We start from the raw sequence: 26,026 nt of genomic DNA, 5'->3' as shown, positions 1-26,026 counted from the left end.
ATACTCTAACCGCCAGAACCTGTGAATGTTATTGTACATGGCAAAAGAGCCTTTGCACATGTGATTAAGTTAAGGACTTCAAGATGGGGAATTATGCTGGATGCTCTGGGTGGGTCCAGTCTAACTACAAGTGTCCTTAGAAGTGGAGAACCTTTTCCAACTGTGATCAGAGAGAGAAAGAGTCAATCGTGGAAATAGGGTTAGAGAGGCACAGAACTGCTGGCTTTGAAGATGGAGGAAGGGGCCACAAGTTGTGGAATGTGGGCAGCCTCTTGGAACTGGAGAAGGTGAGGAAATGTATTCTCCCCTATAGAAAAGGGAGCTCTCTCTTACAGAGCACACAGAAAGGAAAGTAAGCCTGCCTAGACAGTGGTTTTAGCCCAGAGAGACCTGTGTGGGACTTCTGTCTTACAGAATTGTGTTTAAGCTTCTAGGTTTGTGATACTTTGTTACAGCTGCAATAGAAAACTAATAGACCATACCAAGTACAGGTAAAGTAAAAAATTAGCCAAGTCATCCAAGTGTTAAAAAGACTAAAAAGACTCAACTGTTGTTTTTGATTGAATTCATTCAAAATGATTGTATTCATATAGTAAGTACATAGCTATGAATATTGTAACATTTTTGATTGATGTGTTATTGATATCAAAAAAGTCTTTCCAGTCTTTTAAAGAAATGCATGATATTCATGACTATCATGTAAGGAAAATCAAATTATAAGGGAACATTCTGCTACATCAATTTATGAGTCTATATTTCTCTATTAAATCAAACAGCTTGTCATTTACATAGAACAGACTTCATATAAGTGGGAGAAGATTGTTGCCAAGATTTTGAACACCCAGAGGTCCACCCTTGTAGCTCTCTCCACAAATTAATCAGCCTCAAACCCTGTTAGTTCTTCATCACCATAGTCCTTGCATATGTTCCTTTCACAGCCACTGATTCAGGCTCCAGCACTCCACATCTAGACAAATAGGCATCTAACTGGTCCCTTTGCCTTTTACCCTCTGATCTGTCTTGCATGTGCTCTCCAGATTCATCTCTCTCAAAAACATTCTTCATCACACTGCACTACAAGGACATTTTCATGCTCTTGTTATCAGGCATAGTCAAGGTTCTCAGCTATTAGCAGGACCTGATTAGTGGTAAGGGGGTTGCCAAGTCATTTGTATGCATCCAGTAATGATGTTCTAAGATATATAGTTGATTTCCTTTCTATAAAAAAATTAGGGGGCAGGTATATTCATTTATATTCAAATCATGAATATTTACAATGCATTTGTTAGGTACCTGGCACTGTTCTAGGTGCCGGGGACACAGGGTGACCAAGTGAGAAAAGTGCACCTCCCAGAATTCAGAGACAGAGCATACTCTATGAAATAAACAAGAAATATCTCACTGTGTTAAATGCAAGGCAAAATATTCAGACAGGGGGAAGTAATAGAATGACTGGTGGCTACTTTGGACTACGTAATCAGAGAGGACTTCTGGAAGGAGATGACATTTGAGCTGATGCCTGCAAAGATGTCTGGGACATGAGTATTCCAGGAAGAGAGTAGGGTTAGTGCGAGGGGTCTCAGAGGGATGTGCTCTTGGAGTGTTCAAGGAACAGAGAGAAGGAGAATGTAACTGGAGGCTGGTGGGTGAGCCGGCGAGGAAAGACTAATCATGTCTTAGGTCTCAGGAGCAGAACACTGAGCTCTGATTTTTCTCTTATTGTGATATAAAGCCATTAGAGGTTTAAGTCAAAGAATTGGCATATATTAATATTTGTCTTTAAAAGTGCACTTAGATGACTGGGTTATTGTGGAAGACAGTCAGGAGCCATTGCTATGTCCAGGCAAGAGACTATGGTGGCTTGGACAAGGGTGATGAAGGTGGAGGTAAAGAGAGGTGAGTGAACAAATCCAGAACACATCTTGAACTTACAACTGATAAGACTTGCTGACGGATTAGATTTCTAGCATGAGGCAAAGAAAGTGACTTCTGATTTTTTGGCTTGATCCAGTGGGTAGTGGTGATACTATTTGTTTGGATGAGGAGACTCAAAATTACCCACCATGCTTTCTTGGTTTACAAGGCATTTGGGGAAATTTGCCCTGGTATGAAATAATCAAGACAGCTTTTCTTTATAGGACTAATCCTAATACAGATTAGAAAATTAAACAAGGAACAAAATAATATTTAGCCAAATACTCTACGTGGGACAAATTTATAAAGGTTTTAAACTATAAATAAACTATAAAACACAATTAAAAAAAAAGACTATTTATATTTTATGTAATTTTATAGTACTTTTTTGGGGACAGGATTCCCACCAAAGAAGTTTTCCCTTTCTCCCAAAATCTGTCATGGGCTAAGAAACAAAATATAAATGTTCATTAAAATCGCATATAAGATAAGAACAAACGGGGTCTGTTATAAATCATTTTGCTGTACACCAGAAACTAACACAACATTGTAAATCAACTATACTTCAATTTAAAAAGTTTAAAAGAGAGTAAACACAGTCTGAATGAGGAGATGAAAAGTTGCCTATGAGTAAAAGATAAGTATTTCTCCCGTGGGATTTATTGTGATAAATAATATCACAATGATTTATTGTGATATGCTCAAAAACCTTGTTTGCTTACTTACGGAGCCAAAGAGACTACTGAATAAATGATCTCTAGATAGGTAAGGAATTCAGTTCAGTTCAGTCACTCAGTCGTGTCCGACTCTTTGCAACCCCATGAACCACAGCACGCCAGGCCTCCCTGTCCATCACCAACTCCCGGAGTCCACCCAAACTCATGTCCATTGAGTCGGTGATGCCATCCAATCATCTCATCCTCTGTCGTCCCCTTTTCCTCCTGCCTTCAATCTTTCCTAATATCAGAGTCTTTTCAAATGAGTCAACTCTTCACATCAGGTGGCCAAAATATTGGAGTTTCAGCTTCAACATCAGTCCTTCCAATGAACACCCAGGACTGATTTCCTTTAGGATGGACTGGTTGGATCTCCTTGCAGTCCAAGGGACTCTCAAGAGTCTTCTCCAACACCACAGTTCAAAAGCATCAATTCTTTGGTGCTCAGCTTTCTTTATAGTCCAAATCTCACATCCATACATGACTACTGGAAAAACCATAGCCTTGACTAGATGGAACTTTGTTGACAAAGTAATGTATCTGCTTTTTAATATGCTATTTAGGTTGGTCATAACTTTCCTTCCAAGGAGTAGGCATCTTTTAATTTCATGGCTACAGTCACCATCTGCAGTGATTTTGGAGCCCAAAAGATAAAGTCAGCCACTGTTTCTACTGTTTCCCCATCTATTTGCCATGAAGTGCTCAGCAGTGGCCACAGGACTGGAAAAGGTCAGCTTTCATTCCAATCCCAAAGAAAGGCAATGCCAAAGAATCCTCAAACTACCACACAATTGCACTCATCTCACACGTTAGTAAAGTAATGCTCAAAATTCTCCAACCCAGGCTTCAGCAATACATGAACTGTGAACATACAGATGTTCAAGCTGGATTTAGAAAAGGCAGAGGAACCAGAGATCAAATTGCCAACATCTGCTGGATCATCGAAAAAGCAAGAGAGATCCAGAAAAACATCTATTTCTGCTTTATTGACTATGCCAAAGCCTTTGACTGTGTGGATCACAATAAACTGTGGAAAATTCTTAAAGAGATGGGCACCTGACCTGCCTCTTGAGAAACCTGTATGCAGGTTAGGAAGCAACAGTTAGAACTGGACATGGAACAACAGACTGGTTCCAAATAGGAAAAGGAGTACGTCAAGGCTGTATATTGTCACCATGCTTATTTAACTTATATGCAGAGTACATCATGAGAAATGCTGGGATGGATGAAGCACAAGCTGGAATCAAGATTGCTGGGAGAAATATCAATAACCTCAGATATGCAGATGACACCACCCTTATGGCAGAAAGTGAAGAAGAACTAAAGAGCCTCCTTGATGAAAGTGAAAGAGGAGAGTGAAAAAGTTGGCTTAAAGCTCAACATTCAGAAAACTAAGATAAGGAGTTACTGACTTCAGTTTCGATATGTTTATGAGTTGCCTGTCTGCCTTTCTTAGACATCTTCTCTATCACCAGCTGACAGCTTGATCTCTGTGAGTAGGTTTGGTCCAACTCCACTGCATCTCACTTGCTGCTAGTTCAAAGCTGATTATCTGTCCCAGTTTTAGTTACTGCATTTCCACCCTGTTATTATGACCTAATCTCCCATATGTACCTTGTTCTGTATCTAGGCTTTTGCCTTGCTTTGCTGGGTGCCTGCCTTGATACCATGGTCTATGTAGAACTGTGACTGTAATTTTTCCGTTTCAGTTCTCATTCATGTTGGAGTAGGCAGGCATTCTATTCCTGAACCAAAGGCTGGAAACAGACTATACTACATTTCTTTCTACTAGCTAGCATTTTTTGAACATTTATTATGTGCCAAGCACTGTCATAAACACATTACATAGATGATCACACAATTCTGACAGCTATCCAATGAATCGCGCCTTTTTTTTTTTTAATGATGAAGCTGAAGCTCAGAGAAAATTTACAACTTTTTTTAGTTCACACAGCTAGTTAGTGGGGGATGGAACAGGGATTAGGATTCAGGGTGACTGAAAAATCCCTGCTTCTCATCACTATCTGTACTGCCCACTATAGACTGATACACAAACTTGAGCCCCCTATCTTCCTTGACCAGGGAATAACTTGATCTGGGAATAACTTTCCTTCCTGTGTCCTTTCTACCCTTTAGTTGAGGTCTCTCTGTGATGGGAACCAGACCCATATCCCTTCACTGTCATGTGTCTCTGATGTTTCCTTTTCCTTGTCAGATCATTTCATTAGGTACCTGAGATGGCCAGAAGCCAATTCTAAAGCAGAAATTTGTATTTGTATTTAGTTGCAGACTTTATAGATACCGGAACAGCAGTTAATAGACCACTCACTGGTTAACTGGCCCTATAAAGTAGGTGTTATGGTTTCTATTTTTAAAAAGATAAAGGTACAGATCAAGATCATGTAGGTATTTTATGCTGGGTCCTAGATTTCAAACCATGTCTGACTGATTTCAGTATGTCCCCGTACTAATTTCTGGGAACTGTCTCCTAAATGGATCTAATATTGGGCTTACAGGCTTCCTATTTTACATGCAGCATTGTGTTTCTATTTTATTTCCTTGTAAATAAGTGTCCCTGTATGAGTTTTTATGGTAATGGAAATTCTTTCAATGCAGTATTCATCCTCTTGTCCACTCCCTTGAAATAGTAGAAGTGATAAACTGTTTTTGTTCATCTCATTTTGGAACACAGTTGATCTTTTTCTTATTTTGGATTTGTGCTTTTGAATGCATATTTTGTCTGATTCTTGCCTTGGAATATTTTTTAATCTGATTATATTACTGTCTTAGGAAAGGAGAGCTTTTTCTTAATAAAACAGAGTAATGCAATTTCTATGATAACAATTGCTTAATTATTCCAAAATAAACACAATATATCATGTGCAATGCATCATTGAACAAGTTTACCACATGAATGCTCAAAACCAAGAGAAAAAGTTTTAAAGGCCGATTTTATGGGAAACCTAAAAGGACTTAGGAAATTAAAAGAAAAAAAGAAATCCTTTGGCTACATTCTTGAGTTGACATGTACCTGAAAAAGCCAATTTCAAAGATGTTACTGGCTAAGGGGAAGCTTTAGGATCCGAACTTAACTCTATAGGCATTTTTCAGACCCCTGCTATGTAACTGGCCATATTTTGTGCTGCACGTGCAGAAAGTAGTAAGACACAATCCTTGAACTCAGAGTCTAATAGAGGGTAGGAAGCCATGGTAAACAACAACAATAACACAATAATAATAATAATAGCAATATAGTATGATAAGGGTGCCAACAAAAGTATCTAGAGTTTGAATCCTGCTCCCTGGTGCTACCTCAGATTTTATGGATATATTTTCTAATATCCTTTGACTTTGAGTACTTTTTTATAAAATGAAAATCAAAGACTTAATGTTAAGCCATTAAACTTAGATTAACAGGAAAGGATCAGTTTTGTTAACTAATTTTTTGAATTGGAAAGAAGTAGAATGAATTTTCATTGTTACCTGTTCTATTCAATTAATTTTTAAAAATCTCCAAAATATTGTGTTGAGTCACTTCCACAGTAGTCCCCAAATTTAGTTATGTACAAGAAACTCCTCAAGGACTTGTTAAAAATAGACCCCTGGGACCTCAACTTTTTTAGTGAGGTTCAGATTCATTAGGCCAAGACAGGGCCCAGGAATCTGCACTTTAAACAAACTACCCAGGTAATTCTGATGCTGGTAATTTGTGGGAAAGTATAGCCCCTCTAAGTCACAATGTCATAGTAGTCTGCCAGTCCCGGGCCTATTTTCTGTTACTGTGATTTGCTCTTCTCTGCTCTGCATCCTGGAGAGCAGGCTGGTTTCCCAAACTCATATCAAGTGGCTTCCAGCTGGTTTTGACCAATGGGAGGAAGACTGGCCACTGGTGGAAGACTGCGGGACAGGAGGAAGGAAGAAGCCTCTATTTGCCTCCTGTGGAGTCCTTGTGTTAAAGTATTAGTCGCTCAGTCCTGTCTGACTCTTTGGGACCCCATGGACGGTAGCCCGCCAGGCTCCTCTGTCCATGGAAATTTCCAGGCAAGAATACTAGAGTGGATAGCCATTCCCTTCTCCAGGGGATCATCCTGACCTAGGAATCATACCCTGGTCTCCTGCATTGCAAGCAGATTCATTACCACTTAAGCCCACCAGGGAGTGTCTAAATGTCATTCAGTTAGTCAGTTTAGTTGCTCAGTCGTGTCCAACTCTTTGCAACCCCATGGACTGCAGCACCCCAGGCTTACCTGTCCATCACCAACTCCCAGAACTTGCTCAAACTCATTGCCCATCAAGTCGGTGATGCCATCCAACCATCTCATCCTCTGTCCTCCTCTTCTCCCACCTTCAATCTTTCCCAGCATCAGGGTCTTTTCCAATGAATCAGTTCTTCGCATCAGGTGGCCAAAGTATTGGAGTTTCAGCTTCAACATCAGTCCTTCCAATGAATATTCAGGACTGATTTGCTGTAGGATGGACTGGTTGGATCTCCTTGCAGTCCAAGGGACTCTCAAGAGTCTTCTCCAACACCACAGTTCAAAAGCATCAATTCTTTGGTGCTCAGCTTTCTTTATGGTCCAACTCTTATATCCATACATGGAAAAAATATAGCTTTGACTAGGGGGACATTTGTTGGCAAACTTAATGTCTCTGCTTTTTAATATGCTCTCTAGGTTTGTCATAGCTTTCTTCCAAGGAGTGAGAATCTTTTAATTTCATGGCTGCAGTCACTATCTGCAGTCTTTGGGAGTGACTAAATGCCCTCTATGACTCTAGTGTCTGCCAAACAAGAACAAGTCTACAATAAGCATCCCAGCTTCTATATGTATTCCTAGCTTCTGGGACCCAGTAAACCCAGTCCCAGCCTCTGGATGTCAAGGTCAGGGGTAGTGGCAGTTATTGATTTTGTTAACTTCTGAGTTGCCTTGCTATAGCTGATGCTATCAGTGCTTCATCTGCATCTTCAAGAAATCACTTACCATTTAGTTCACCAACCTAATTTCCAAAGGTAAGCTCTTGCCTATATCTTTGTTGGGGGACTAACCAAATCTGCTGAAACCCATTTTGTGTGTATAGCAAGCTATAAGTGCTTAAGAATTAACATTCCCTTAGGGGATAGCCTTTAATCAATGACTGACTAGTATAAATACCCCAGCTCCCTTACCCCTTGGTCTATTTTGTGCTATTTTGTGGTGTATCTAGGCTAAATAGATGCCTTCGTGGGCAAGTTCCCTTGCCTTTCCTTTCTGAAGCACTTTCCTCTCACCTACCTATGTTCCTTGCATTTTCAGATAAATTGGCTGCATTTGAATTTTGTCTCAGAGTCTGCTTCTTAGAAACCCAAACTAAGATGCTCACTGTCCTTGGTTGGCTTCTCAGCTTCTTCTATTACCTATATATTCACTTCCCGGCAATACAGTTCTTCTATTTGAAACTCCTGGAGGAATTTTTCTTATCCTGGTTAGATGAAACTAGGTACTAAACACCACAAGTATTCAGGTGAACAAGCATGAACTTTATTCTCAAGAGGCTCATCTGCTATAAGGGAAGACAAACAAGTTGATACGCATATATGTGTGAAGAGAGGTTGGAGACAAGATGGCAGAGTAGGACTTGAGCTCACCTTCTCACATGAAAACATTGAAATCACAACTAACTGCAGAACAATCATCAGCAAAAAAGACTGGAACCTACCAAAAAAGATATTGTACATTCAAAGAAAAAGATGAAGCCACAACAAGATGGTCAGAGGGCATATTCACAATATACTCAAATCTCACACCCACCAAATGACCAGTCTTCAAATTGGAAAATAATTTTTATGACAGAGTTTCTCCCACAAAAATGAAAGTTCTGAGCTCCCTAGTCTGAGGGTCTGTAATCAGGAGGAAGAACCCCCATAACATTTGGCTTTGAAGTCCAGTGGGGCCTGATTGCAGGAACTCCACAAGACTAGGGGAAATCAAAACTCCACACAGGAGAGATCTCATGAAACCAGCACCCAGGGGAAAAGCAGTGACTTCACAGGAGCCTGGGCTAGACCTACTTGCTGGTCTTGAAAGGTCTCCTGGGGAGGCAGGGAATGACTATGGCTCACTGTGGGAACAAGGACACTGGTGGTGGAGGTACTGAAGAGTACTCACGGTCAGGAACTCTCCTGGAGGCTGCCATTCTGACACTAAGACCTGGCCCCACCCAACAGTTTGTAGGCTCCAGTGCCAAGATGCCTTAGGACAAACAACCAAAAGGGCAGCAACACAGCCCCACCCATCCGCAGGCAGGCTGCCTAAAGTTTTCCTGAGACCACAGCCACCTCTAAACACACCCTTTGACATAATAACTCTGTCCACCAGAGGGACAAGACCCAGCTCCACACATCAGAGGGCAGGCACCAGTTCCTCCCACCAGGAAGCCTGCACAAGCCTCTAGATCAGCCTCACCCACTAGAGTGAAGACACCAGAAGAGGAACTACAATCCTACAGCCTGCAGAATGGAGACCACAACAGCAAGTCAGACAAACTGAGACAGCAGAGGAATATGTTCCAGATGAAGGAACAAGATAAAACCCCAGAAGAACAACTGGGGTGAAGTGGAGACAGGGGGAAAAAAAAGACTTCAAAACCAATGATAATAAAGATAATCCAGGATCTCAGAAAAAGTATAGAGGCACAGACCAAGAAGACACAAAAAATGTTTAACAAAGAGCCAGAGGATATAAAGAACAAACAAACAGAGTTGAACAATACAATAACTGAAATGAAAAATATACTCGAAGGAATCAATAGCAGAATAAACGAGGCAGGAAAATGAATAATTGAGCTGGAAGACAGAATAGCAGAAATCACTGCCATGAAACAGAATAAAGAAAAAGAATGACAAGAAACTAGGACAGTTTAAGAGACCTCAGGAACATTAAACACACCAAAATTCACATTATAGGGGTCCCAGAAAGAGAAGTGACAGAGAAAGGGCCTGAGATAATATTTGAAGAGATAATAGTTGGAAAATTCCCTAAAAAGAAAAGTCACCCAAGTCAAGGAAGTGCAAAGAATCCCACACAGGATAAAACCAAGAAGGAACAGGCCTTCCTTCCCTTGTGGTACAGTGGTTAAGAATCCACCTTGCAATACAGGAGACACCAGTTCAATCCCTGGTCTGGGAAGATTCCATACACCATGGAGCAACTAAGCTTGTGTGTTACAACTACTGAGCTCACGTACCCTAGAGGCTGTGCTCCACAATGAGAAGCCGATGCACTATAACTAGAGAGTAGTCCCCCCTCAAGTTTTTCACGCAGTGACAAACACCCAGCACAGCAAAAAACAAATAAATAAATAACCCCAGAAAACCACCCCAAGACACACATTAATCAAACTAACAAAAATTAAAGACAAAGAGAAAATAATAAAAGCAACAAGAGAAAAGCAACAAAAAACATATAAAGGAATCCCCATAAGGTTATCAGTTGACTTTTCAGCAGAAGCTCTACAGGCCAGAAGGGAATGGCACAATATATTTAAAGTGATGTAAGGGGAAAACTGCTGCTGCTGCTGCTGCTGCTGCTAAGTCGCTTCAGTCGTGTCTGACTCTGTGCAACCCCATAGACGGCAGTCCACTAGGCTCTGCCGTCCCTGGGATTCTCCAGGCAAGAACACTGGAGTGAGTTGCCATTTCCTTCTCCAATGCATGAAAGTGAAGTCGCTCAGTCGTGTCCTACTCTTAGAGACCCCATGGACTGCAGCCTACCAGGCTCCTCTGTCCATGGGATTTTCCAGGCAAGAGTACTGGAGTGGGTTGCCATTGCCTTCTCCGAAAGGGAAAACTGGAAAACTACAATCAAGAATACCCTACTTAGCAAGGCTCTCATCTAGATTCAACAGAGGAATAAAAAGCTTTACAGGCAAACAAAAGCTAAGAGAATAAGGCACCATCAAGCAAGCTTTAGAACAAATGTTAAAGGAACTTCTCTAGGTGGAAAAGAAAAGGCCACAACTAGAAATAAGAAAATTACAAAAGCTCACTGGCAAAGGCAAACATACAGTAAAGGTAGGAAACCATCAACATACAAATGTGATATCAAAACCAGAAATCATGAGAAGAGGAGAGTACAAATGCAAGTGACTGGAAATGAATTTGAAATTAAGGCACCAGCAGCTTAAAACAATCTTGTTTATATATAGACTGCTATATCAAAACTTCATTGCAACTGCAAAACGAATTCTGCATTAGATATACACAGAAAAAAGAAAAAGGAATCTAAACACAACACTAAAAATGGTCATCAAATCACAAGGGAAGAGAACAAAAGAGGAAGGGAAAAAAATACCTATGAAAACAAATCCAAAACAATTAACAAAATGACAGCAAGAACACACATATTGATAATTACCTTAAATGTAAACAGATTAAATGATCCAACCAAAAAACACAGACTGGCTGAACGAATACAAAAATAAGACTTGTATATATGCTGTCTACAAGAAACCCACTTCAGATCTAGGGATACATGCAGACTGAAAGTGAGGGGGTGGAAAAAGGTATTTTATCCAAATGGAAATCAAAAGAAAGCTAGAGTAGCAATACTCATGTCAGACAAAATAGGCTTTGAAATGAAGACTGTTATAAGAGGCAAAGAAGTACACTACATAATGATCAAGGGAGCAATCCAAAAAGATATAAGCATTCTAAGTACAAATGCACCAAACATAGGAGCGTCTCAATATATAAGGCAAATACTAACAGGCATAAAAGGAGAAAATGACAGTAACACAATAATAGTGTGGGACACACACAATGGAATATTACTCATCCATAAAAAGAATGAACTACTGGCTCTTACAGCAATATGAATGGACCTAGAAGTTATCATACTAAGTGAAATAAGACAGAGAAAAAAAAATATCAGATGATATCTCTTTATGTGGAATCTAAGAAAATGATACAAATGAATTTATTTACAAAACAGAAACAGACTCACAGACTTAGAAAACAAATTTATAGGTACCAAAGGGGAAAGGTGGGAGGGGGTAAATTAGGAGTTTGGGATTAACATATACACAATGCTATATATAAAACAGATAATTAAAAAGGACCTTCTGTATAGCCCAAGGAACTCTACTCAATATTCTGTAATAATCAGTATGGGGAAAGAATCTGAAATAGAATAAATGTATATATATGTATATTGGAGAAGAAAATGGCAACCCACTCCAGTATTCTTGCCTGGAGAATCCCAGGGATGGAGGAGTCAGGTGGGCTGCAGTCTATGGGGTTGCACAGAGTCAGACACGGCTGAAGTGACTTAGCAGCAGCAGCAGCATGTAAATGTATAACTGAATCATTTTATTGTACACCTGAAACTAACACAATTATTAAAAATAAGAAAAAAAAAAGAACAGCATGTAATGAATACAGCAATGCATAAATGTGTAAAATTCAGAGGAAAGAGATCATCTGGAGAACTGGGTGAGATGAAGGAAAACTTCACAGGGGAGTTAATAGTTAAGCTGGATTTTGAAGAAGTTTGTGAGTGGCTAAGAGGAGGCCCAAATAGAATTTCAGACGTAGGAACAGTGTTGGCAAAGTTAGAGGGGAGCAAAACAGCCTCCATATTTAGAGACTCATAAGTCATTTTTCTGGAACATAGGCGGGATTGAGGAATTGAAGGACATGTGGTCAGAGGGGGCATAGGAAAGCTGTGTATAATATGCTCCAGAGTTTATGCTTACAGGCCTATTAGAGAGTTTAAGGTGTAGGAGGGACATATAAGCTTTTCCCTTTAGCACTATGACTGCGGGGCTCTGTAGAGGATGACGTTTGCTCAGATCTTATTGAACACAATATAATTAACCTAACTAAATTTTCCTTTGATGAGCATGGCTCTTGCAATGCCTCATGCAATTCAGACTTTCTAAGATGAAATATACAGATAATATAAACATATTCATTCAGTGCCTCCATTTATTGTCTTCTTTGTGTCAGGTCTATTTTAGGAATAGAAGATTCAATGGTAAATAAGACAGGCAATTTCTTACCCTTAGGGGCAACAATACATATTGAACAAAAAGGTGACATGGTCTAATTCCCTTAAAGGTGTTCTTGAGATACTTAATACTAAGTTCATTTGGTCTAACGTGTCATCTAAGGCCAGGGTTTCCTCACTGATTTTCTGCCTGGATGATTTGCCCATTGATGTAAATGGGGTACTAAAGACCCCTACTGTTACTGTATTACTGTCAAGTTCTCCCTTTATGTTTGTAATATTTGATTTATTTAGGTGCTATGTTCTGTACATACATATGTCAAGTGTTATACCTTCTTGTTGGATTGATTCCTTTACCGTTATGTAATGCTCTTGTCTCCTGTTAAACTCTTTGTTTTAAAGTCTCTTTTGTCTGATATAAGTATTGCTACCCAGATTTTTCTGTTTGTTTATATTTGTATGGAAAAACTTTTAAAAATCACCACATTTTCAGTCTGTGTGTCTTTACAGCTGAATTGAAGATTTTGCAGGTAGAAGGTATATGAGTCTTATTGTTGTTTTTTTTTTTTAATCCATTTGGTCATCCTATGTCTTTTGATTGGAGCATTTAGTTCACTTACATTTAAAGTAATTATTAATAGATATGTGCTTATTATCATTTTGTTAATTGTTCTCTGGTTGTTTTTGTAGTTCTCTGTTCCTTTCTTCTCATGCTCTCTTCCCTTGTAATTTGATGTCTGTCTTTAGTATTATGTTTGGATTCCTTTCTCTTTATTTTTGTGTATTTTTTACAGGTTTTTGGTTTGTGGATTCCATGAGGTTCATATATATCCATGAGGTTCCATACATAATGATGTACATCTATATCTATGTCAATATCTATCTATATCTATGTATTTTAAGTTGATTATTCTTATATTAGAACTCACTCTAACAGCAATTAACTTTGCTATATTTTTTACTTTCTTCACCTACATTTTATTTTTCACATTATATTTTATATCTTTTAATTTTGTGTATCCCTTAACTACTTATTTGTAGACATAGATGATTTTACTACTTGTCTTGCTTAATATTCTTACTAGCTTTATATGTAGTGATTTATTATCTTTACTGTACATTTCCCTTTGCCTTTACCTAGAATTTTTCCTTTCATAATTTTCTTATTTCTAGTTGTGGCCTTTTCATTTCTGGTTACAGAAGTATATTTAACATTTTTTACAAAGGCCAGTTTGGTAGTGATGACCTCTTTAGCTTTTGCTTATCTGTAACACTCTATCTTTCCTTCAAAACTAAATGATAATGTTGTCAGGTAGGAAGTCAGGATAAACCTGGAGTAACAGGCCAGTTTGGCTTTAGAGTACAAAATGAAGCAGGGCAAAGGCTAACAGAGTTTTACTAAGAGAATGCACTGGTGATAGCAAACACCCTCTTCCAACAACACAAGAGACAGTTCTACACACAGACATCACCAGGTGGTCAATACAGAAATCAGATTGATTATATTCTTTGCAGACAAAGATGGAGAAGCTCTATACAGTCAGCAAAAATAAGACTGGGAACTGACTGTGCCTCAGATCATGAGCTCCTTATTGCAAAATTCAGACTTAAAATGAAGAAAGTAGGGAAAAACACTAAGCCATTCAGGTATGACCTAAATCAAATCCCTTCCGATTATACAGTTAAAGTGACAAATAGAGTCAAGGGATAGACCTGATAGACAGAGTGCCTGAAGAACTATGGATGGAGGTTCATAACATTGTACAGGAGGCGGTGACCAAAACCATCCCCAAGAAAAAGAAATGCAAGAAGCAAAGTGGTTTCAGAGGATGCCTTACGAATAGCGGAGAAGAGAATTAAAAAGCAAAGGAGAAAGGGAAAGATATACCCAACTAAATGCAGAGTTCCAAAGAATAGCAAGGAGAGACAAGAAAGTCTTAAGTGAACAGTGCAAAGAATTAGAGGAAAACAATAGAATGGGTCAATCCTAAAGGAAATCAGTCCTGAATACTCATTGGAAGGACTGATGCTGAAGCTGAAACTTGAATACTTTGACCACCTGATGCGAAGAACTGACTCCTTGGAAAAGACCCTGATGCTGGGAAACATTGAAGGCAGGAGGAGAAGGGAACAACAGAGATGAGATGTTTGGATGGCATCATGGACTCGATGGACGTGAGTTTGAGTAAGCTCTGGGAGTTGGTGATGGACAGGGAAGCCTGGCATGCTGCACTCCATAGGGTCGCAAAGAGTTGGACATGACTGAGCAACTGAACTGAACTGAACTGAATAGAATGGGAAAGACTAGAGATCTCTTCAAGAAAATAAGAGATACCAAGGGAACATTTCATACAAAGATGGGCACAATAAAGGACAAAAATGGTAAGGACCTAACAGAAGCAAAAGATATTAAGAAGAGGTGGCAAGAATACACAGAAGAACTGTACAAAAAAGGTCTTACTGACCTGGATAACCACGATGGTATGGTCACTCACCTTGAGACAGACATTTTCATTTTTCTGTTCAGCTTCAGTGATTTCCACTACTCTGTGTTCGAGTGTTTACTTTTTCTCTTGTGTCATCTAATCTACTATTGATTCCCTCTATAATAATATTTTTCATTTCAGCTATTGTATTCTTAAGCTTTGCTACTTTTTAATATTTTCTCTTTGTTGAAATTCTCACTATACTCATCCATTCCTCTCCTGACTTTGGTATGCATTTTTACAATCATTACCTTTAACTCTTTACTGGGTAGATTGCTTATCTCTGTTTCATTTAGTTCTTTTTTCTGAGGCTTTGTCTTGTTCCTTCATTTGGAACATATTCTTCAGTGTCCTCATTTTGCTTAATTCTCTATGTATCAGGTAAGTTGGTTATGTTTCCCAACCTTGGAGATACGGCCTTATATTGGGGACATCTTATGGAGCCCAGCAATATACCCCTCTCTGGGCATGAGAGCAAGTTGTTCCAGAGCTATCCCCTATGTGTGTTGCATGTACCCTTGTGTTATGGTCCAGTCAACTACTGTGGGCATGGCTGTCGATGAGGCTGGCTCCCAGCCCAGGAGCTTTGAGGCTTTGCCTTGGCCTTGTGGTTTGCAGTGCCTGGTGACATGCAACCACAGTGGGTCTGCTTGTATGTGGGACAGGTCCCTGGCTCCAACAGCCTAGGAGGAGGATTCCAAAAGGGCTCTTGCCAGTGCCAATATCCCCCAAATGGCTGCTGCCTGCATTCTGTCCTCAAGGTGAGTCCTATCTGCCTCTAGCCTCTCCAAGAGGCTAAGATCAGCAAGTTGTTCTATCCAAGAACCTTTCAAAGCACTGGCTTTGTGCTGGGACTCAGAGCCTGTGAAAATTTGCATGTACCCTTTAAGAGTTGACTCCCTGTTTTCTATATAGCCCTCTGGCTCTTCTCAACGTAAGCCCTGCTGATTTTCTAAGCTAGACATTCTTGTTGCTCATCTTCCTAATACAGGATCCCTGGACTAGGGAGCTTAATGTGGCAGTCTGGCCCTTTGGTCCTTGGGGAAGACTTCTGTGGTTATAATATCCCTCCTCCTGTTTGTGGGTCACCAGCCTGGAGATGTGGGTCCTGAGGAGCGCACATCTCCAAACCTCTCCCATCTCATTGCGGCTACTTCTTTATAGCTTTTGTTGTGGAAAATCTTTTCTGCTCATCTTCAGGTCATTCTCATATATATTTTCTCTGCAACTAGTTTTAATTTTGGTGTGCCCATGGGAAGAAGTGAGTTCAAGATCTCCCTATTCAGCAATCTTAATCACTTTAGTCTCTAGAAATATTCTGTCGAAAAAAAAGTTATTTGCAAAACAATTGAGAATGTTACATATTTTATTTCCTATTAAAATTCATAAAACCAAAATTTTCTAATTAAAGGCTCTGAGAAGACCTACAGTAAAGAAATTGAATACCTAATTAATTGTTCTGTGTTAGCTATCTGTTGGTTTTACCTACTTAGCATGGGTTCTCCTTTCTAAGACCAGCACCCTAATTTTGTTCTGGGGAACTATTCCTCTGACTTGAACACAGTGCTGGAGGGCTGTTAATCAGCTTGCTCTGTCCTGGCCAAAGTATGGACATATGGCCCAAGAAAAGGCAATTAGATGCTTTCTCTCTGGAATTTGTATCTTGAGTAGAGCAAGGCAGTAATTAAATATAGTTGAAGTCTTTTATCCCAGTCATGGTGTCCTGCTTCCTGGATTTTTTTATATTGCTCTTTTTCTTGTGCCTTTAATATTTGGTTACTCAGCTTTTCCTTGTATTGTCATTCATGTTGTGCACTGTGCAGAAGATGGAAAGCATTCACTTATCAGTTCAGTTCAGTTCAGTCGTTCAGTCGTGTCCAACTCTTTGCGACTCCATGGACTGCAGCACACCAGGCTTCCCTGTCCATCACCAACTCTCGGAGGTTACTCAAACTCGAGTAACCTCAACCATCGAGGTTGGTTACTCAACCATCGAGTCAATGATGCCATCCAACCATCTCATCCTCTGTCGTCCCCTTCTCCTCCTGCCTTCAATCTTTCCTAGCATCAGGGTCTTTTCCAATGAGTCAGTTCTTTGCATCAGGTGACCAAAGTATTGGAGTTTCAGCTTCAGCATCAATCCTTCCAGTGAATATTCAGGGCTAATTTCCTTTAGGATAGACTAGTTGGATCTCCTTGCAGTTCACCTTATAGACTTATTTTAACTCCTGTGAGAATGGGAGTAGATTGTAGAGAGTCTGGGACTTCTGGCTGCACGTTGAGGCAGCAGAGGAAAGCTCTTGATACAATAGACTTGCACTGGCATCCAGGAATGTACATTCACCCTGGAGACCTGTATGTCCACATGTTGATGCCTGAACATGCACAACAGGTCTTGTTCCTATGCAACTCGAGTATTCCCTGAGGTTGCTTCTCTTGCTCCCCCACAGCTTTCAGATGCACTGATACATTTGAGACTCCCCATCTAAATACAGTCCCCCTGGCTGGGGAGTCATCCTGAGGGCATGAAGCATGCCTACTGCCAGGGTGTGTAACCTCCAGTATCAAGATGTGGCTGAGCAGCTAGAAATATGAGCACATATATGTGTGCATGCCATTACAGCTTCTGCTTGCTGGGGCCCTTGCAAATTTCCTTTAGGAGGGTCTTGAAAACCAATGTTATGTATTTGTAGTAGTCTGTTTGAGCTGATAGAACAAAATGCCACAAAATAAGCTATAAGGGTAGCTTATAAACAATGCAAATACATTTATCACAGTTCTGGAGGATTGAAGTCCAAGGTCAGGGTGCCAGCATGATTGGGTCCTGTTAAAAGTTCTCTTCCAGGTTGCAGACCGCCAGCTTTTCTCTGTGCCCTCACATGGTGGAAGGGATGAGGGATCTCTGTGGGGGCTTTTTATTTAAAAAAAAATTTATCTGGCTGTGGGATCTTAGTTGTGGCATGTGGGATCTGTAGTTGTGGCACCTGGAATCTTTAGCTGTGGCATGAAAAATTTCAGTTGCAGCCTGTAGGATCCAGTTCCCCACACAGGGATCGAACCTGGGTGCCCTGCACTGGGAACTCAGAGTCACAGCCTCTGGACCACCAGGGAAGTCCTATTTCCATGTGGGGCTTTTATAATAAGGGCACAAATCTCATTTATGAGAGCTCTATCCTTATGACCTAATCATAATCCAGAGGACTGACTTCCTATTCAATATGTGGATTTTTTGGGGCACAAGCATTCGGACTATAGCAGTGTCCAAGCAAGAGGCTTTAATTTTACTTTATTTTGCGTGAGTTCCCAGGTGGGGCAATGGTAAAGAATCCCCCTGCCAACGCAGGACATGCCACAAACATTGGTTCAATTCCTGGGTGGGGAATATCCCCTGGAGAAGGAAATGGGAAACCACTCCAATATTCTTGCCTGGAAAATTCCATGGACAGAGGAACCTGGAAGGCCACAGGGTCACAAAGAGTCAGACATGACTGAGCATGCATGCACATATGTATACACATATATATTTATATTTATATACACACATAGATACGCTGGATGAAGCTCAAGCTGGAATCAAGATTTCCAGGAGAAATATCAATAACCTCAGACATGCAGATGACACTACCCTTATGGCAGAAAGCGAAGAGGAACTAAAGAACCTCTTGATGAAAGAGGACAGTGAAAAAACTGGCTTAAAACTCAACATTCAAAAAACTATAGTATCTGGTCCCATTACTTAATGGAAAATAGATGAGAAACAATGGAAACAGTGAGAGACTTTATTTTTTGTGCTCCAAAATCACTGTGGATGGTGACTGCAACCATGAAGTTAAAAGACACTTGATCCTTGGACAAAAAGCTATGCCAGACCTAGACAGCGTATAAAAAGTAGAGACATTACTTTGCCAACAAAGGCCCGTAGAGGCAAAGCTATGGTTTTTCCAGTAGTCATGTACAGATGTGAAAGTTGGACCATAAAAAAGGCTGAGTGCTGAAGAATTGATGCTTTCGAACTGTGGTGCTGGAGAAGACTCTTGAGAGTCCCTTGGACAGCAAGGAGATCAAACCAGTCAATCCTAAAGGAAATCAGCCCTGAATATTCATTGGAAGGACTGATGCTGAAGCTCTGATACTTGGGCCACCTGATGTGAAAAGCTGATTCCTTGGAGACCCTGATGCTGGGAAAGACTGAGTGCAAGAGGAGAAGGGGATGACAGAGGATGAGATGGTTGGACAGCATCATGGACTCAATGGACATGAGTCTGAGCAAACTCTGGGAGATAGTGAAGGACACGGAAGCCTGGTGTGCTGCAGTCCATGGGGTTGCAAAGAATCAGACACTAAAAAAAAAAAAAAAAAGAATCCGACACTACTGTTCAACTGAACAACAATTTGTTATATATATATGGGCCAATTTGAAAGATAAGTTTGATAGAATCATGCCTCTCCTTTTTTGTATTCACTCCTTTCTCTTTCCCTACTCTTTGCTTTCCTTTACTGATGAGAGAGTTACATGCCTGGTTTCTACTTTCCCTGGGTGGTATGGTGTTTATTTGTGCAATAATAAACTAATAGTAATTTTTGTTTGAAGAAGGAGCATCCTTTTTAATTTGTACTAATTGCAGTCTTGTCTCTGAGCTGCCTCAGATTCTTCTAAACTATCAATACTTCTGCCAGAGTCAGGCAAGGTTGCTCATACCTGAACCTTAGGCAATTCCTCCCAATGCCATATTTTAATACTCCTCTAGTTCCTCAAAACCTTTGGTTCCTGGTCCCTAGAACAGGACTAGAAAGGAAGATACCCAATTTTATTAATGAGAAACTGAAAGCCCATTAAAATGAATAAGAGGCAGGATTTCTAGGAATGCAGAGTAAGGAAGATGCCAAATTCTGTGTCTCTAAAACAATTGGAGAAAATGATCTGAAACAACCATTTCAGGGCTCTGAAAATTGACAGAGGCAGATAACAAATTGATAAACATTTATTCATGAGAGGCTGCTAAACTTTGGGTAAGAACAATGAGAGTCTGTAGCCTGCTTGCCTGGGGCTGCTACATACCCCTGGCCCAGATTTATCCACACAGAAGTGTGCTAGGGTGGGGCTGCCTGTGAAAAGCAGCAGCTTAGCTGCCAGAGGGGACTGACTTGATTTGGAGTGAAGGGCACTGTCATAAAATTAGAAAACTCATTAGAAAACAAATAGGAAGAGCCTTGCCTGCCTGAGGTTGTGGCCCAAAATTCAACAGGGAGACCTTGGAAATTAGACTAGCTCTTCACATATCATTGGCTGACTGAGAGGATGTGCACACACAAGAAGCCCAGCCTGGTGCTCTACAATGACCTAGAGCTGTGGGATGAGGGGAGGGGAGGGAGGCTCAAGAGGCAGAGGATGTGCAGATAATTACATGATTTGTGTTGTACGGCAGAACTCAACAACATTGAAAAGCAATTTTCCTCCAATTAAAAAATAAATTAAAAAAAATACATACAAAAAGAAAAATCTTCGGAAGTGACTAGTGGAAAATAAAAGCTGGGGCACACTTGAAACTGACCTGTATACATACACAGAATGACAAGAACAGCACCAAGAAGCAACTGGAGCTATACTGGAACAAAGTTGCTATATTTCACCAGAATTAAGTTGGTGTTAACATGAAATGAATTGTAGTAAGGTGTATATTGTAATCCCTAGGGCAATTACAAAGAAAATAACTTTAAAAACTAGAGTTAGAAAGTGAATTGATTTGAAAGCATCATCTAACCAGTTAGTGGGAGTGGAGACAATTCACCTGTCTACCTTAGTTTCTCCTTATGTCAGTTCAGGACAGTCACACCAGCCACACATCCTCACTCAGGTTCTGACCTCCCATCTTACATTTGACTTAGTTCTCTGGAACACCCAGTATACTGCGGCTACTTATGTAATGAGCAGAAGGAGCAAGCCCCTTTGGGGCGTTTCTGGGATAGACTCCTCACTATCCTTTGCTTTAGCTTCTCTCTGAAGTACCTAGATAATATTGGGTTGGCCACAACGTTCATTCAGGTTTACGGTATGGAAAAACCCAAATGAACATTTTGGCCAACCCAGTAGTATATGGTGTATATTTCCTGAGTTGTTTTACAGATGCTAAAACCACCACCAAAGAAGATGGTGGTTAACAACTTGGTGACCATGAGCACATAGCCCCCAGGCTTCCTGGAGCTCAAGGACTGATCATGTTAACTCCTGTGACACTGCCGTGTTACCTTACCATCAATCAACCAGAGAACCGTGCACAAGCTGATCACATACCCTGTGACTCCCCTTCCTTACCTGGCCTTTAAAAATGCTTTCCTGAAACTCATCAGGAGTTTAGGTTTTTTGAGTATTAGATGTCCCAGGCTCCTTCTCTGGCCCTTTACAATAAACACTTCACAGCAAGTCATAGTTAGTAGATTGGCTTTATTGCACATAGGCCAGTGGACCCAAGTTTGGTTCAGTAATAGCCAAAATTAGAAAATCTGCTGTGGTTGGGCTGTTCATTCTCTATTGTTCCCCTCCCCAAAGCAGGCCATGAACTTGGCTGCCTCTTCCTGAAGCTGAAGGGCTCAGCGGTGATATCAGAAAAAGTCAGGGTGCTTTGGGGAAACTTGAGTATCGCAGGATTTTCCATCTACTTTTAGTGCAGTAGAACCTAGGGGAGGCCTTGCATCATATTTCAATGCACTGACTGTAGCCTCCTGCATTTCCTATGGTTCCTGTTATTCCAGAAGATGAACTGTACTACTGTTCCCTCCACCCCATACACATACACACCATTCCCCTCCCCATAGCCTCCATTCTTCACCTCCAAAGCTCATATTTTATGTTCTAACATATCAAACTTTCTTCTGCCCCACCTTATTCTTCTCCATCAGAAGGACAATACTTGGGTTTATCATACTTTGCTTGGGCTAAGTGATTCCAGAAGCCCTGTTTTTCCATTCATTATTACTCCTATGTTTCTAAGACTTTATCTTGTATGGGAATCATCTGGGGAACTTACTAAGATGCAGATTTTGGCTTAGTAGGTCTAGGGAGGAGCCCAAGACTCTGTATTTCTAATGTCAGCTGAAGAAAAAGATACAACCTATAAGTTGTGAGTTAAGTTTTATTCTGTGACCTTATTGAGGACTTCAGCCTGGGAGGACAGCCTCTCAGATAGCTCTGAAGAACTGTTCTGAAGAGGTAAGGGAGGAGACAGTATTCATAGAAGCTTTTTGCAGGGGAAAAAAAACATGTGTGGTCAAACATCAAAAGATTATAGCTAATCACAAAACCAGTCATCTCAAATTAATAATTTTATTACTTTTCTTTATATGAGAAAATGTAAGAATATGGGCTCATTAAAATTATTCCTTAGATACACATCTTAACTATCTAGGGCCAGTATCCAAAGTGCATAAGGCTTCCTATTTTTCTCTATTCTGAATTCCATTCAAGATGCACCATGGTGGGGAAGGCCACTGCTGTGGCTAATGGATTGATTCTTGTTGACTGGGATGGCAGCAATGTTCCCTATCCACACTAATACAGTCCTAGGACATGGGATGTTGCTGTTCAGTGGACTGTACTTTGAATAACTGAGTTTCAGGCTTTGGAGCAAATATTGACATAACATTCTTTAAGGGTACTGAAATAAAAGAAATGAAAAATAAAATTAAAAAGTGTTATAAGAAAAACATTGAATCAGGGTTATTGACTTCAGAATGTAAATTTTTTTAAAAACTTTCAATGCTAGCACGTTTTGTTGTGTTTTGTCTAGGTTCTACTATCATCCCTGGCACCTTGCATCTCTCTTTCAACAGAATTTAATATTATGCTGATTCCTCTTGAAGCCCTTCCAAAGGATTGTATTGATTGAGATAACAAAAATAACTCATTGCATTCATCCACCCTGCCATCTGTATAATCATTTTTTTAAGCTTCCAAACCACTACCTCTTCATCCATCCAATGGTTCCTAGAGTCTACTAAGACATGCCAATGCTGTGAAGGATGTAGGTGTTAATGAGACAGTTTTTTCCCCCAGGAAATTTCATCTTTTGTGGAGATGACACAATTCTTAAGATATATTCTGAAGGACAGTATTGATGTAAAGCCTTAAATGTTGTCAGAGTGCTAGTTAAGGAGTTAGCTGTAAACTTGGGTCATTCATGATCAGACCATTCAACAAACATTATCTTCAACAATACAGACAAAACAGAATTTTATTTTCTGGCTAATACAGCTTTTCCGATTTTTCTCCTGCCTCTTTGCACAAAGGATCAATTTGAATTAGAAAAGAAATCCGAACTCTACCTTCTTTGTTTTCAGAAAGATGTATTCTTTTCTATAACACAGGCAAAAATGAGGGGAATTGGCAGTGGTGTCTTTAAGGAGGTAGTTATCACCAGTATAGAGAGTAGTGTTTGTTGATTTATTTGACTTAGGAAGATTGATAGAGACTGCAATAGCTCTGAGGTGCTTCCAGTTTGGAGTGCAGGGGTAGAATTGCAAAACTTTACAAGGGACTTTTTAAAGTTCATATTACCCATTGCCTCCCAGATTGGTTAAGTCAAACATCCTATTAGAGGTATTGGGTTGGCCAAAAATATACTTTGGGCTTTTCCATACAATGTTACAGAAAAACCCAAACAAACATTTTGGCCAGTCCAATATATCTAGGATTTCTATTCTTAGTCTCTCCCTCCCAGACAAATCAGTATATGCTAGCAGTGTCTCCACTAGTATTTTCATTAAGGCAAATATATAAAAATTCATATGCATTTGATGGTGATGATCAATACCTCCTACTTAATACCACCACTACCCACAGGTCAGCTTGCCCATCATTCTTATCTTCCTTCCCTTTACTTACTCTTTCATCTATTACAAGTTCATGAAAACAGAAGGATTTAGCTTTGCAAGTGACTTCAGAGGGAGAAACCATATGTAAACAGACTTTAGAGCACTCACACGGACAGAAGAGGAGACCATAACACTCACTGAGGGAGATTTGCTAATCCTTGCCCCACGGCTCGGCCAAGGCCAGTCACTTCTCATGCATCCTCTGCATTTCTCATGACTAACCCAGTTCTCTCAGTGCCTTACTTAATTCCCCCCATGGGAGAACTGTTTGTGTAGTCAAGAGTCCAGGTCATCTGATTGGGCTATGCTGACTAGTGGGTAAGGTTACTGTACCTTAAAATGCATGAACCTCTTCTCTTTCTCTTCTACCTCTCACAACTAGATAAGTAAGTAAATTCTAGATAATTCTGTTGGCTCATTCTCTCTTCAACTTTATTCCTGCCTGTATTCAGCCAAACTGGTAAGATGTCAAGATGGAAAATTAGAGCAGGGGGTCCCAGGCCCCACTGTAACCTTTATCAAGGTGTTGCACTTGGGTTCCAAGCTTGGAACAACTATCAGTAAAGTGGTAGCTTGGTTTTTATGTATTATTCCTTTTTTAGATTGCTCCCTCAGGATCTCCAATGGAAGGAGATGACATGTGGAGCAGGATTTGGGCATTTCTGAGTCCCTGGCTATAAAAATCATTAATATCTCACTTTAACTCCCTGCTGCTACTCGAGATAGAAAGTAGAACAGTGTATTGGTTAGGGTTCAGTGAAGGAGAGAGAAGCCACTTTAGCTATTTAATGCAAGAAAAAAATTAAGGAAGGAAATTAGGTGCTGAAAGACAGGGAAGTCAGGCGTGCTGCAGTCCATAGCGTCACAAAGAGTTGAACATGACTGAACAACTGAACTGAACTGAAAAATCACTGGATGGTTTCCCTGGTGGCTCAGTGGTAAAGAATCTGTTTACTAATGCAAGAGACACGGGTTCAATCCCTGGGTCAGGAAGATCCCGTAGAGGAAGAAATGGTAACTCACTCCAGTATTCTTACCTGGGAAATCTCATGAACAGAGAAGCCTGTTGGGCTATAGTCCATGGGGTCATAGAGTTGAACACGACTGAGTGACTAAACAACAACAACAACAAAAATCACTGGGAGGGTAGGAGGAGAGAAATCATTCCTGCCAGAGCAGCAAGACCAACCGCTGGAAAGTTATCACCTCTGAGGACATCCCCAGAAATTCTGAGTAGAAAAACTCATCACTCATCATAGTCAAGGCTATGGTTTTTCCAGTAGTCATGTATGGATGTGAGAGTTGGAATATAAAGAAAGCTGAGCACTGAAGAATTGATGCTTTTGAACTGTGGTGTTGAGAAGACTCTTGAGAGTCCCTTGGACTGCAAGGAGATCCAACCAGTCCATCCTAAAGGAGATCAGTCCTGGGTGTTCATTGGAAGGACTGATGTTGAAGCTGAAACTCCAATCCTTTGGCCACCTGATGTGAAGAGCTGACTCAAGAGCTGATGCTGGCTAAGATTGAGGGCAGGAGACGAAGGGGATGACAGAGGATGAGAAGGTTGGATGGCATCATCGACTCGATGGACATGAGTTTGGGTGGGTCCGGGAGTTGGTGTTGGACAGGGAGGCCTGGCGTGCTGCAGTCCATGGGGTCACAAAGAGTCGAACACGACTGAGCGACTTAACTGAACTGAACTGAAAAGATTGCCTAGTCCCACTTACCAAAGTTTAAAAACAAACTTCAAAAGGATCAGATGAAAGAACTATTAAACAAAGACATTAAAACAACTATTACATATACAAGTACATTCCATATACTCAAGAAGATAGTAGAAATCATGGACATGTTAACAAGAGATATGAAAGATATTTTTTAAAGATCCAAATTGAACTTTTATAGATAAAAATTACTCCTAAGATGAAAAAATAAAATAAAAAATGTTAAGAGCACTGTAGAAGAAAAGTTCAGTAAATAGTAATAAGAATAATGATAGAAGTATTCTAAATAAGCTACAGAGAGAAAAATTATTGAAAAAAATTACCAAAGTACAAAT

This window comes from Giraffa tippelskirchi, chromosome 5 (assembly GCF_054371585.1).
Source record: "Giraffa tippelskirchi isolate mGirTip1 chromosome 5, T2T-mGirTip1v1.2.pri, whole genome shotgun sequence".
Lineage (NCBI taxonomy): Eukaryota > Metazoa > Chordata > Mammalia > Artiodactyla > Giraffidae > Giraffa > Giraffa tippelskirchi.
Note: the sequence above shows the minus strand (reverse complement) of the source record.